The 13051-nt window shown below is 33.2% G+C and overlaps 1 protein-coding gene across 3 annotated transcripts in view; it reads right to left on the bottom strand.

Moving 5' to 3' along the window:
- The window catches only part of LOC119188469, a 246457-nt gene that overhangs the window by 116802 nt on the left and 116604 nt on the right, over positions 1-13051 (bottom strand). The gene's annotated exons all lie outside the window — the stretch shown is intronic.

The raw sequence follows: 13051 nt of genomic DNA on the forward strand, positions 1-13051 counted from the left end.
CTGAAGATGTTGCAGCTGCAGAGTTTGTAGTATTTGTAGAATCTGCAGATAATCAACGTTCCATTGGATCCAGGGATCTGCTTTCATTATCTACTTGCTTAAAAAGATTTAACAAAGGGGTTAAATATCTGAGAAGTTTAAATAAATTTAAAATTGGTGTTTATTTTGAAAAGCCTGGTCTTGCCAATGCATTTTTAAATAACCAAACTTTCCTAAAAGAATATCATTTTAAAGCCAGTATTCCTGCCTATTCAACAGAAGTTACAGGCATTATAAGAAATGTACCAATAAAATTAACAAATAAGAAAATTTTTACAATGTTGTCTACCTATAAAAAAATCATTTGTGTCTGAAGATTTTTGCGCAAAACTAACACTGACAATGGTTTTATTCAACAGCCAACCCAAACTGTAGCAATCACATTTGCAGCTTCTGTTCATCCAGACCATGTCGATTTAGCAGGGTGGAGACATGACATCACAAAGTATGTGCCTCCAAAAAAACGCGATATTGACTTTCTCACCATTCTTAACTCAGACAATAAAGCATTAAACATTTTAGTTGAGTCAATAGTTCAAATTGTAACCTTAAGTAAAACTAAAGATACACCCATTTGCTCTAAAAGTGTGCTTGACATAGTTAATGAAACATTCAAAGCTAAAAATATTTCTTCTTCAAATTCACCCACAATCAGTTAAATATAGTACAGTGGAATGCACAAAGTCTTTTGTGTAATCGGCATATTTTTACCCAATTTCTTTTTGATCATTCAATTCATATAGCCATTATATCTGAGACTTGGCTCAAACCTCATCATCGTTGCAATATAAAAGGTTATTCTATTGTGCGAAATGACTGTGGCAATCATCATAATGGTGTTGCTATAGTAATTCACAACAGTATTTATTATGAGAATATAGAGACTTATTGTGATGATTCGCTACAAAACGTTGTAATAAAAATAACAATAAATAATAAGCCGCTTTCAATCGCTAGCTTTTATTGTCCTACTAATTGCACCCCTACATTTACGAAATCTAAATTTATCAACTTAAATAACAGTATTCCGAAACCGGCCTTTATATCAGGGGATTTTAATGCACATCATGTCTTGTGGGGTTGTTCTTCAACTGATGCACGAGGCAGAGACATTCTCGATTCCCTCGATGATTGTGATTTAGTGTTATTAAATGATGGACATGTTACTACGGTTGGCACTAACACTTGGCGACCTAATGCACTGGATCTTTCATTTATTAGTCCTTCATTGGCACTTAATTCTGAATGGTGGGTTCATGATGATCCTTTAGGCAGCTATCATTTGCCAACAATGACTAAACTTTTGTTGAACAATAGTTTTCCTCCTGTCTTTAGTGAATCTGCAAACATGAAATACTTTCGGAAATATAAACTTCGTATGATCAACTGGGAAACTTTCTCTGTTTTAGTTAATAAAATGCTAGACAATTCTGATTTTTTATCATCTGAACCACTTGAGTTATATAATAAATTCTATAACATTATTATGACAGCTGTTGAGCAATCAATTCCACAGAGTAGTAATAAATTATTGCACTATCAAACTAATTCTATTAAGAACATTCGGCATCAGACAGTTCCTTGGTGGAATGAGAGTTGTGCGTTGGCCGTCAAAAATAGTAAAGATGCTTATATAAGGTTCAAATACAATCCTACACTTGAAAATTTTATCGAATTCAAAAAATTACAAGCTCGAAAAAATTTGTAATAAAACGAGAGAGGAATAATAGTTGGCAAGAATTTTGTTCAAAATTATCTCGAGTAACTCCTGTTTCTAAAATTTGGCAAACTATGCGTAAATTTAATAAAACTTTCTCATCATCTTCCATGTCGACTACATCAGATAGCTTATGGATTAACGATTTTTAAGGAAATATTCTCCAGACTTCGTTGAACCCCATCATGATTTTCATTCTGGGACCGCTCGTTTAAATATCAATAACTCCTATCTCGTTGATCCATTTACTTTTAGAAGAATTAAATACAGCCATAAAATCTCGGAGAGATACAGCGTGCGGATTAGACAATATTTCATATAAAATGATCAAAAATCTCTCGTCACGTAATAAATTAATTTTTCTAAAAATTTTAAATTCTTTATGGTGCGCCTCTCTTATTCCGAAAGAGTGGAAAATGGATTGTTTGGTTCCAATACTCAAGCCCGATAAATCTCCCAATAGTCCGGATTCATATCGACCAATAGCATTAACCTCATGTGTTGGGAAAATTTTCGAACAGCTTCTAAAACTTCGTCTTGAATTTTATATCGAACATAACCGCCTTTTACCCAACAATCAATTTGGTTTTCGTCGCGGGATGTCTGCCCGGGAAAGCCTTGCTCACTTTTATACTGACGTCAACTCTGCTTTTAATGAAAACAAACATCTGGCATGCATTTTTCTAGATGTTGTGGGTGCTTTTAATAATGTCAATATAAGTTTGTTGTCTACATCTCTATTAAATTTGGGTATTCCAGATAAAATGGTTCATTGGATTTACAATTTCCTCTCGGGTAGAGAAGTTTTTGTTAAATATAATAATAAATTTTATGGACCTAGACTTTCATTTAAAGGTGTGTGTCAGGGAGGTATTTTAAACCCCCTGTTGTATATATTATATATACATCGATTAAATATAGTTTTGGGATCGAGCGTTGTAAATCTGCAATTTGCAGACGATTTAGCCATATACTGCAGCGGTGATGACTTGGTACAAACTAAAACTAAATTAAATCTGGTTCTTCAAAATCTTCACCGTTATTTGAATTTTTTGGGCTTAGAAATCAATCCATATAAAAGCAAAATAGTAATATTTTCTAAAAAAAGCCTTAAAATTTCTGTATTTTCTGTTTTATATCACAACATTAAAATTCCTATTGAAACAAATGTGAAATTCTTAGGAGTTCTTTTCCATCAAAATTTAAGTTGGTTAAAGTACGTCGATTGCTTAATAGTAAGGGCTATGAAAGCTACAAATATTCTCAGATCCTTAGTTGGCTCTAAATGGGGAGCAGATCCAAAGACTCTTTTAATGCTTTATAAATCGTTAGTTAGAAGCCATTTTGAATACGCAACATATTAAGGCAAGCTAAACATTTATCTGAGACATTTATCTTATGTTTATGGTTATCATTTTTTTCCTATGTATTTTCTTGAGTACGTAGTATGGCTAAGATTTTTTCAATGTTTTTATACTTGGTCATATACAGGGTAATTTTTACATTGCGTGAATAAACGAAGCCATATTCTTGTCTACTTCTTGAATACCATACTTTACTTTAAGTTATTCTAACCATAGACGTAAAAGAAAAAACATCAAACTTTTTAACAAAAAAATAATCCGTCATCAAAAACGACTCAAAACAAAAAAATAACATTAAGCATCTATATGGTACTGGTTATTAATTTTGGAGTTGGTGCCTAATTAAAATATAAAAAAAAAATCCGTATATTCGCTACTGTATTTATCTAGCTTAGCTACTATCAAGCAAATATGACTAGAAGTAAACAAAAAAAATAATTGAAAACCTCATGCAAGTTTACTTTAAAAAGGGCAATTATAGATAAATTATGAAACTGGAAATAAAGTTACGAGTAAAGAATTTTTAAAAGATATAGTGAGCATTGCAACAGGATTAAGGAAGTTGCAATTGAAAAGAGGAAATACAATAGGCATTTTCAGTGAAAATAGAAATGAATATTTGGCTGTTGTTCTTGGAGCTGTATGCTGTGGTGCCACCGTGACGACGATCAATGCAATTTACAAACCCGGTAAGACTCAAATAGTTTCAGGTGTTTTTATTTTGTTTGTAACTATTAAAATATTGCGAAATACGTCATATAGGAACACCTATATGACGTTATTATTCTCATTATTCTTAGTAAATGAGTCTGGATTGTAAAGGGAAACAATAAAGTTTTTCATATCAGACATTTTAAGGAAAAAATCTCAGTTTAATATTTTATTGTAGTAAAAAGTTATCAAGTAGGTAATTGAATGTTAAAAAAACAGCCTTGTCTAAAACCGAGGTTGAGATTATAATGTGAGCTTTGACTTTTGGTTTAATATTAAATTATATTGAAAATATTTTTTTATCAAAATTTTAGTTAAATGTTGTGACTCTGTGTTGTTGTGACTGTTGTGATCTTATTCTCGTAATATTAAGTACTTACGTAGTTACTTCTTGCTAAATAAATCTTTAGGTAGGTATTATTACCTCCACATTAATTTAAATGTGCTTTAAAGAAAAAGAACTAAGCAAAATTCACAAAACTCGCTCATATTACGTAGGCATAGGGTAGGTATTTCATTCATTTTCCGCAAGCTAGAGAATAAAAATTTTGCCTATCGATCCTATTTAAAATCTGTATTTAATCATGTCTTACAAAAATCTTCCTGATTTGTCCATTTTCACAATGTATGCGAAGATCATTTACACAATGATTTTAAACAAGTACTTATAAATAATATGTCTACTTTATGTTCTAATAACACGAAAATATATTAAACATATTTGTGAGCGTGACTGCCGCGCTTTATGACTAGAATACTCAATGTTACAATGGTTATTACATGGATCATTTTTATCTAACAAATATTAATAAAAGTAATGTCACTGTTTAAATATAAACTTATTCAAATTTCAATGGAAATTAACTCAATTTGAATAGGTCGAATAAGACCATTACGAAAATAATAATGATTAGTCATCTATCGAACTACAGTTTCAAAACGTGTCCACTTGTCTACCAGTCATCAAGAAAATAAAATTAATTACATTGGCATTGCTCTCGATCTCTTTTGAAGCTATCTCTGTGACCGCTCCCAGCAGGTCAAAATAGACAATTTTATCAGCAATGAGCAGACTGTCTCCTTTGGTGTTCCACAAGTTAGTGCCTTAGGACCTACATTATTCCTTATTTATGTTAACGACCTCTGTAATATTTTTATTCCTTACTGTAAAATATTGGCATACGCTTATGATACTGCTCTCATAATTGAAGGCACTACGTGGAGCGAAGCTGAATATAATGCCGAATGTGCCCTTATCACCATAATGAATTGGTTCAAAACTAATTTACTTACGGATTTTCGGAGCCAGAAAATTCTACCTTCCTCCTCATTCGTTTACCACCAAAGCTCATAAATACCAACAACCCTGTAAACCAGGCCACTTATGTAGTTGTCCTGATGTCACACGAACAGGTAATATCAAATATTTAGGAGTGGTTATTGATAGTATCTTCACTTGGAATTACCACATTGACCTTATTGTTTCTCGAATTCGAAAATTGATTTATGTTTTCAAGAAGTTTAGTAAAAGTGCGGACTACCCTACATTAAAAACTATTTACTACGCCTTGGTTATCAGTCTATTCTATGTTATTGTATTACTGTGTGGGGTAGTGCTGCTACATGTGTCCTTCGTGCTGAGATAGCTCAAAGAGGTTTATTAAAAAAATAAAATAAAAATGCTTTATTCATCACGTAGGCGAACATAGTTGCACTTATGATAAGTCAAGGTACATGAGAATATTTAATTATTACTTAAATTAGCTTATATAAAAAAAGACAATTTATACTGAAAATAAAATAAATGAAAAATATACTTAGTAAACAAAGAAGCCAGCTCGGGCTGGCAGGGAAGAAGAAATAAAATGATGTATATATGTATTTTTGAATAAGCAATAAGGGAGAAACGCGTCGCGATCCTCACCGGTGAGGACAATAAAAGCCCTAACCTAGCTAACCTACCAGCCTTTCACTAACTACCTAAGCGATGACTACCCGAAGAAGAAAGGCGGAAAGAAACTCCGGGCTTTATTTTTTGTCATCAATTGTCCATTCTTTTATAATATTATTATTAAATATAGTCTTTTTGAATAAGTCTTTTCAATATAATAATATCCCTTTGGACTGTACAGCTCGAGTTTATACAGGGTCATTTTGTCACCCTAGACTTAAATTTAACTGCGAGAAAGTCATTTTGAAAGAAGCCGTTTACTATAAGTTACTCTAACCTAAGGTCAAAAACAAAAAAGTAAAATTTTCAAACAAAATAAATATTCAAATAGTCATTTTATTTTTACACACCCTTTTGTCACTACTATTATACTAGAATTCGTCGGAGCGGCAACATCGCACACAGTCATTGATAATATTATGCTCACGCACACGAACAAGTGATATACACTCGGAGCGCAAGGGTAGTTCGTCGCACCGCGCGCGCCGCGCACCAACCGAACAGCTGATGTCGTCGCTTTAACTACCTAGGGTTTTGTGTCGTGCCACATCACTCAATCAACAATTAGACCAGCAGCGACGACGCTACGCCGACGTTACAAAAAGACACATACCTAAACATCATTATCATCATCAGCTACATAAAAGTCCACTGTTGAACATAGGCCTCCCCTAAAGATTTCCAGACGGACCTGTCGAAAGCTGCCTGCATCCAATATGTTCCCGTGACGTCTATCAAGTCGTCTGTCCACCTTGCAGGTGGATATCCAACGCCAACATAAACATCACGCATTAATCATCACATTTCATTAGAACAATATTTTCTATGCACAAACTATCATCATAAGTAAACGACATTAATCAAACAACCACAAATGCATAAGTTAGGTACACATAACACATTATTTCCGTAATTTTAAAGTGGTGTCATTCTTTTAAATCAAAACACACATTCTAATGTAGGTAGTTCATCCATTTTAGTAGATAAGTAGGAATAATAAATACGTTCAACGGTTAGATTTATAACACTCATAAAATATCATTCTGCAAGTCTGGCAATTCACACGAACAATTAATAACGAAGTTACAATCTTGATAATAATTAGGTAATGTAATAATTTGAGGGTAAAAATGTCGAGCGACGGGATGCGTCACGGCGCGGCGCGGCGCGGCGTCTAATAGGTATCTAAACATTATTCAAAATAGTAAATGTGTTTACCAATACCTAATGATGATTTGTAGATTGCTTGTTCCTTTAAAAGTTGTTTCATACTTCAAAGTATTTTTAATACAGTTAATTGGTGACTACCTCGGTGCCGCAGTTGTATTATAGTACGGATGCTTTGCTAAGGTCTCGGGATCGAATTCCGGGTCGGACAAAATGATATTGGATTTTTCCATTCAGTAACTATCGAAAATTCATAAATCCACATTAAAATCGTAATGACAGCCTCGGATAGAAACATAATCAATAGATTGTGATTAGTTCAGTTTCGCGTACGCGTCAATGATGCAACTTCGCGATCGTAAAATATTCAAAATGACAAAAATATTTCTAAAAATAGACTCTATTTTATACGAGTTAAGGTCGCATTTAGGGGACCACTTTAAATTTCTTTGTGCCTGACCGACCAAGACGCGACACACGAGTTTAGTGAATTCCACAAAGTAGCGGCAAGGTCTGGAGTAGTGTTGCCTGATGTCCCGATTTGCGCGGGACGTCCCGATTTTCAGAGTTCTGGGACGTGACCCGTTTTGCACCAATAAATTATTAAAACCATTAAGTATTATGAAATAATAAACTACGCATTAATCACTGTGTTGAGTGCGACAATGCAACCAAAATAGCACGTATCATCTCACTAGCGCTGAAGGTACAGTTTTGTTTTATTCTCTTGCTTAGAGATGCGACTCCCCGGCGATCTATTCTTTAATGTTAAAACAGAAATCCAAATTAAAACGCAACTTTAGCATGACTTGCAGTGATATTTTTGTAAAACGCAATACATATAAAACTAAAATTAAAAAAAAATACTTGCTTTTTTTATGTCCCGATCTACAACACAATCTCGATTTGTTTTACCTTCTTGATTTTAAACAAATTGATCTTGGCAACACTAGTCTGGAGGTACACGATATTTGACGAGCCACAGTTTTACAACTAACACGTGCCCTCGCAGTGTTACCAAACTTTTTATTATTACCTTATTGTGTAATATCTTGTTTATTTTATACCCTGTATATCTATTGAAAATGAATCACTGAATCCAAAATCTCTATTATACTTTATTACTTAAAATAATGTTTCAAAAATACTAAAATATTGCTGTGTATTATTTTAATTAGGTACACTTTTCATTAATCATTTCATCATAAATCATTACTTATTTTATTTTGTAATACAATTGTGTGTTAAATCTGTTAGAACATCATGTAATAAAAAAAAAATCTAATATCAGAATTTTTGAAATGCTGTGTCGTTTTAGCAAGCTTTTTGGTAAAAAGTTTATACTGACAACACTGCGAGTTTAGGCGAGAAAGAGTACGACTATTGTATTGAATAATCCCGCGCTCTTCGGACTCGGTCAAAGACTCGGACGCATTGCCATAGTGTACCTATCTAGCAAAGAAATGGTACAGAAAGCATAATATGACGTTCGGTAATGTGTACATAGTCTTCTTTTAGGTATTATGACAAACCGAAATATTAATGTTGGAATTAAAATAAATGTCGGAATATCATGTAGAATCTAAAAGAAATACGATACCAATAGATTTAAATCTTGTAACTTTAGTAATTATGTAGGTAACTTTTTTGGTAAGAAAACTATTTTATTAACGAAAATAACGTTTATAATTAACGAAATATTTTTGTAGTAATTAATTATTGACTCAATGAACTGCTGCAACCAAGTCAGTGAACGTATTGGGAGTTCATTTGTGAGCTGACCTTCTGAACCCTATAGGTTCGGTAATAATATCATCAGCTGTGACGTAGTTCATTCACTTTAGTTAAGCGCGCTAAGAGACAGCGTGATCAAAAAACCATAAATCTAAAATCGGGATTATTGACGTCAATATTCGTTACTTATGAATAATTTTTTGCACGGTGTTAGCAGAGGTCACCACGAACCTGTGGTTTCATTTAGTAACGCAATGTCGAAATGACCCTGTATAGGGAAGATGCAATATCTAAAATATAAACGTTGCTGTGGCCTTTCTTTTATGTTTCTTTTTTTTAACATTTTAGTGACAAAATATTGATACTTAAACAATTATTATATCAGCATCTCCCTTATTGCGCGAAAGTTTTTAATGATAAACCTAGTATTTTTATTTGTTGCTTTTTTGTGGTAGTAGTCTGTCTCGATGACAAAGTTGTGTTGCGCTCACGGTTCGACTATGCAGTTGAAATGTACCTCTGCCTACCCCTGAAAAGGGGAAAAGGGGGGATGCTATATATATTTATAATGAGCGGCGATATGTGTAAGTGTGTGTGTGTGTGTGTGGCCGTAACGCCACACCGGTATAAATATATCCTCGAATTCCAAGATCGTAAGCTAAGCTTATGTTATCGTAGCTCACAGGTGAGTATCGCGACGCACTGACCGACACACCGAGCTGGGTACTTTGGTTTACCTTGTGCTTTTTTTATAATTTACCCCTAATTTAAAATGGCCGCAGTTATATAGGTACTTATGTGACTTAAACATAATTTAGTAAAAATAAAACATATTCTTATAAATTGTTTTGTATATTTATTAATATACTAGCTTCGGCTCGCAGCTTCGCCCGCGTGGATTTCGGACCTCAAAAATGGAGCCGGTCGCGAACGTTCGAGAATGTTCGTTTTACGAAACTACACGCTAGGTGATTCGCTAGCCTCTAGGTGCCAAGCAAGCCGCCTGCCTGTGCGTTCGCGACCTTATATATACATATACAAAAATAATCCTTATAGCATGATACAGTATTCACGCATGATGGCTTATTATTAGCGTATTTCATGTATAACTTTGGTGTTTCTATACCGATTTCTATGTTTCTTTTTTATGGAATATTTAATAATGTTAACTTTTTTAATTAGGGATGACTGAGAGTGTTATAAACGTAAGAGTAGACAAATATAATGAGAAAGCTTCGAAGTGCAAAGCCATCGGGAGTTACACGTGTTATTGTGAGTCAACCATAAAAGATAGACATAATTTTAAGGAGAACATTTCCGTCATACATGATTTCTGTGTAGCTTTAACCATTAAGGTTGCACACGCGACGGAAGCTTAAAAAATGGAGTAACTTCTCCCGTTTTCCCAACATTTCCCTTCACTGCTCTGCTCCTATTAATTGTAGCGTGATGTAAAGTATACTATAACCAGCACAGGAGTATGACAAATAATTGTACCAAGTTTCGTTAAAATCCGTCGAGTAGTTTTTGTTTCTATAACGGTTATACAGATAGACAGACAGACAGACAAAAATTTTACTAATTGCATTTTTGGCATCAGTATCGATCCCTAATCCCCTGATAGTTATTTTGGAAATATATTTCATGTACAGAATTGACCTCTCTACAGATTTATTATAAGTATAGAAGATAGAAGATAGATAGAAGATATAGATATAGATAAGTATATATACGATTGTTTATCTATACTGTTATTTTTTTTTGTTTTTTATTACACCTGTTTATCCGTGTACTAAAGTTGATTAGTAGAGGATGCCCTTGGCATTAAGTCCGCCTGTATACAAAGTGTTTTAAATAATTAAATGAACTTTGTTCGTCTGCGCAATAAATAAAGAATTTTATTTTAGCGATTTTAAATCCTAACAACTAAGTTTTAAATGATTACGAATGAACATATAAAATACAATCAAACGAAGTCATCATCGCGTTGCTCAGATTATTCAAATTACACCTTTAAATATAATGCGAACTGGTTTTGATCGTCAAAAAATCTTTGTTTCAAGAACAACGTTTCATTGAATAGAAAGACATATTTGCAGTAAGTTGTGTATCTAGTAAATACTTTGTTCTGTGCCTGCATTGCCACGTCATGGCTCACCATAACCTAATATAGATCCTCATCACTTATGATGTCGGTATTGAATAGTGTTTTTCGATACATTACATGTGCGATATATTACCTACTATTCCTTGTTCGTGTAGTTAAATGAATTCAAGTTTATTTGTTTATCCGCGTCATGCTTATCTACCTAATATTTCAAGATCGTTTATTATTGTTTTATTATTTACAAAGATACCATCTAGATGATCAGTTGATCGGTGTAATATGTTCTCATCGTTAGAATACAATAGTTCGTAATTCATTCTGCTCGATGGCGGCTGCCAGGCGATATTTTTTTTTCAATTCCTTGCTACTTATATAAACCCGGATACAGAAAAGGTTTCAATTTCAGTGTTATTTAGAAAAATGCAGTTAAAAAGTCTAAGGGCCTGTATTGAAGAAAAAAATAACAATTTATGCAAATATAAGTATCTTAAATCATTTTATTACTTTTATTACCATTTATTGGGAGCATAGAGTGTGACTTTTCTATTTGGTTGACTTATATATTTAAGTGACCAGAAAGAAGGATTTACGCTGAAGTTGTGAAGCAGGGCCCAAATTATAAAAAGCCCACCCATAATAACGTCACACGGATACCATGACTTTTGATCCCTCCCTCCGTCTTTGTCATCAGACACAGGTGATTACATTTGTTTGACCCGCCCCCTAGGTGTTACGCCACTTTTATTTACAATTTTACACCCAATGAAAACAGATGTACTGAAATTAAAGATTGCTTTTGTTAATAAAATCAAAATCGGCAGCGAGCGGAACAGCCGAACCACTTGATCGAAGCGAGAATTCGCCAACAAAACAAAATAAAACTTATTTACGGATGAAAGAGATGGAATATTTTATTAAGTTTTTCCTTTACAGTTAGTTAATATTTTGTATTTTAATACTTTAAATTTTTACTTATGACCCCCGCTCTCTTGTCACATCATTTCACACTTCATTGCGCACTCCTCCGGTCTCAACGCCTTACGTAATTTATGAATGGTAGACACATACTTATACTTTTACTTAACATCAATTTTTATTATTACAAGTAGAGGAGAAGGGGCTTTATTGGATACTTTTAAAACGAAAAATATTTTTCGAATTTTAAACATGTCTTCTATGTTTCTATATAATTAAGAAAGGTTAGAGAAATATGTAATGTCTATCTTGGGGGATAGCTTAGAATATTATAGGGGCAGTCTAGGACTAATCATCAAAAGCCTATTTTACTAAATTACAAACATTTATTAGTAATTTAGTAATCTAAAAGTAAGATAGCGATAAAGAAAGAAGAACTTGCTATTAACTGGTTTCAGGAGTGTCCGCCAAAATCTACGATTTTCCTTTCTTTCTTCCTCTTAATACATTGTTGCGGAAGTGCTTGAGGGTATATAATAAATCAATCTTATATATAGTACATTAGGACTTAAAATTGCCCATTCAACACTGTCCTAATGTATGTTCCCCATAGACATTATTAAATATTTTAGGTTCCAAAACAAATACAGCCTTTAAATAATTTAATATCGTGGAAAGATATCTAAAGTTATTAGTTATTCAAAATATTTAAAAATCAAATCAATCAAAAATTATTTAAGCTAAAAATTACTTACGTTTCCGAATGAAAATATATAGAGAGAGCACGCGAAATTAAGAACTGAATATAAATCAATAGGGTACTTAGTTGGCGACTTTTAAAAATACATTTATCAAAAATGTATTTCAATCGAAATGTAACGGAAAAGAATTTTTAAAAATCCACGCAATAATATATAACTTATAAAGCTTTGAAATTTAATGCAAAGGGAAGCTGTCAAATTACAGTAACTGTAAAATGTGACGTCACCCAGTGCCACCGGCCATAACGCGGCGTGAGTGGGATAAGGACAGCGCGATAATCCCACCATAGCCCCACTTTTGTTCACAACAATATTTCAAATATGAATGCTTTATTTTTCAATCAATTTTGATGCTGGCTTCACAGAAGAATTTCTTTTTCATATTATTTTCAGTTACATAAAAAATAATAAACTAAATCAACCATAGGAAGCTACCCTATTGGATAAGGGACGTTTCGTCCCTCATTTCGTTTCGTCTGATATATTTGACAATAGTAGTATTGCCATTTAAAAAATGAAATTTGTACTTAGTAATTATCAATAATTTTAGAATTATTTCCTTTGCCCTTAACTACCCCTGTCCTT

Source organism: Manduca sexta, chromosome 13 (assembly GCF_014839805.1).
Source record: "Manduca sexta isolate Smith_Timp_Sample1 chromosome 13, JHU_Msex_v1.0, whole genome shotgun sequence".
Classification (NCBI taxonomy): domain Eukaryota; kingdom Metazoa; phylum Arthropoda; class Insecta; order Lepidoptera; family Sphingidae; genus Manduca; species Manduca sexta.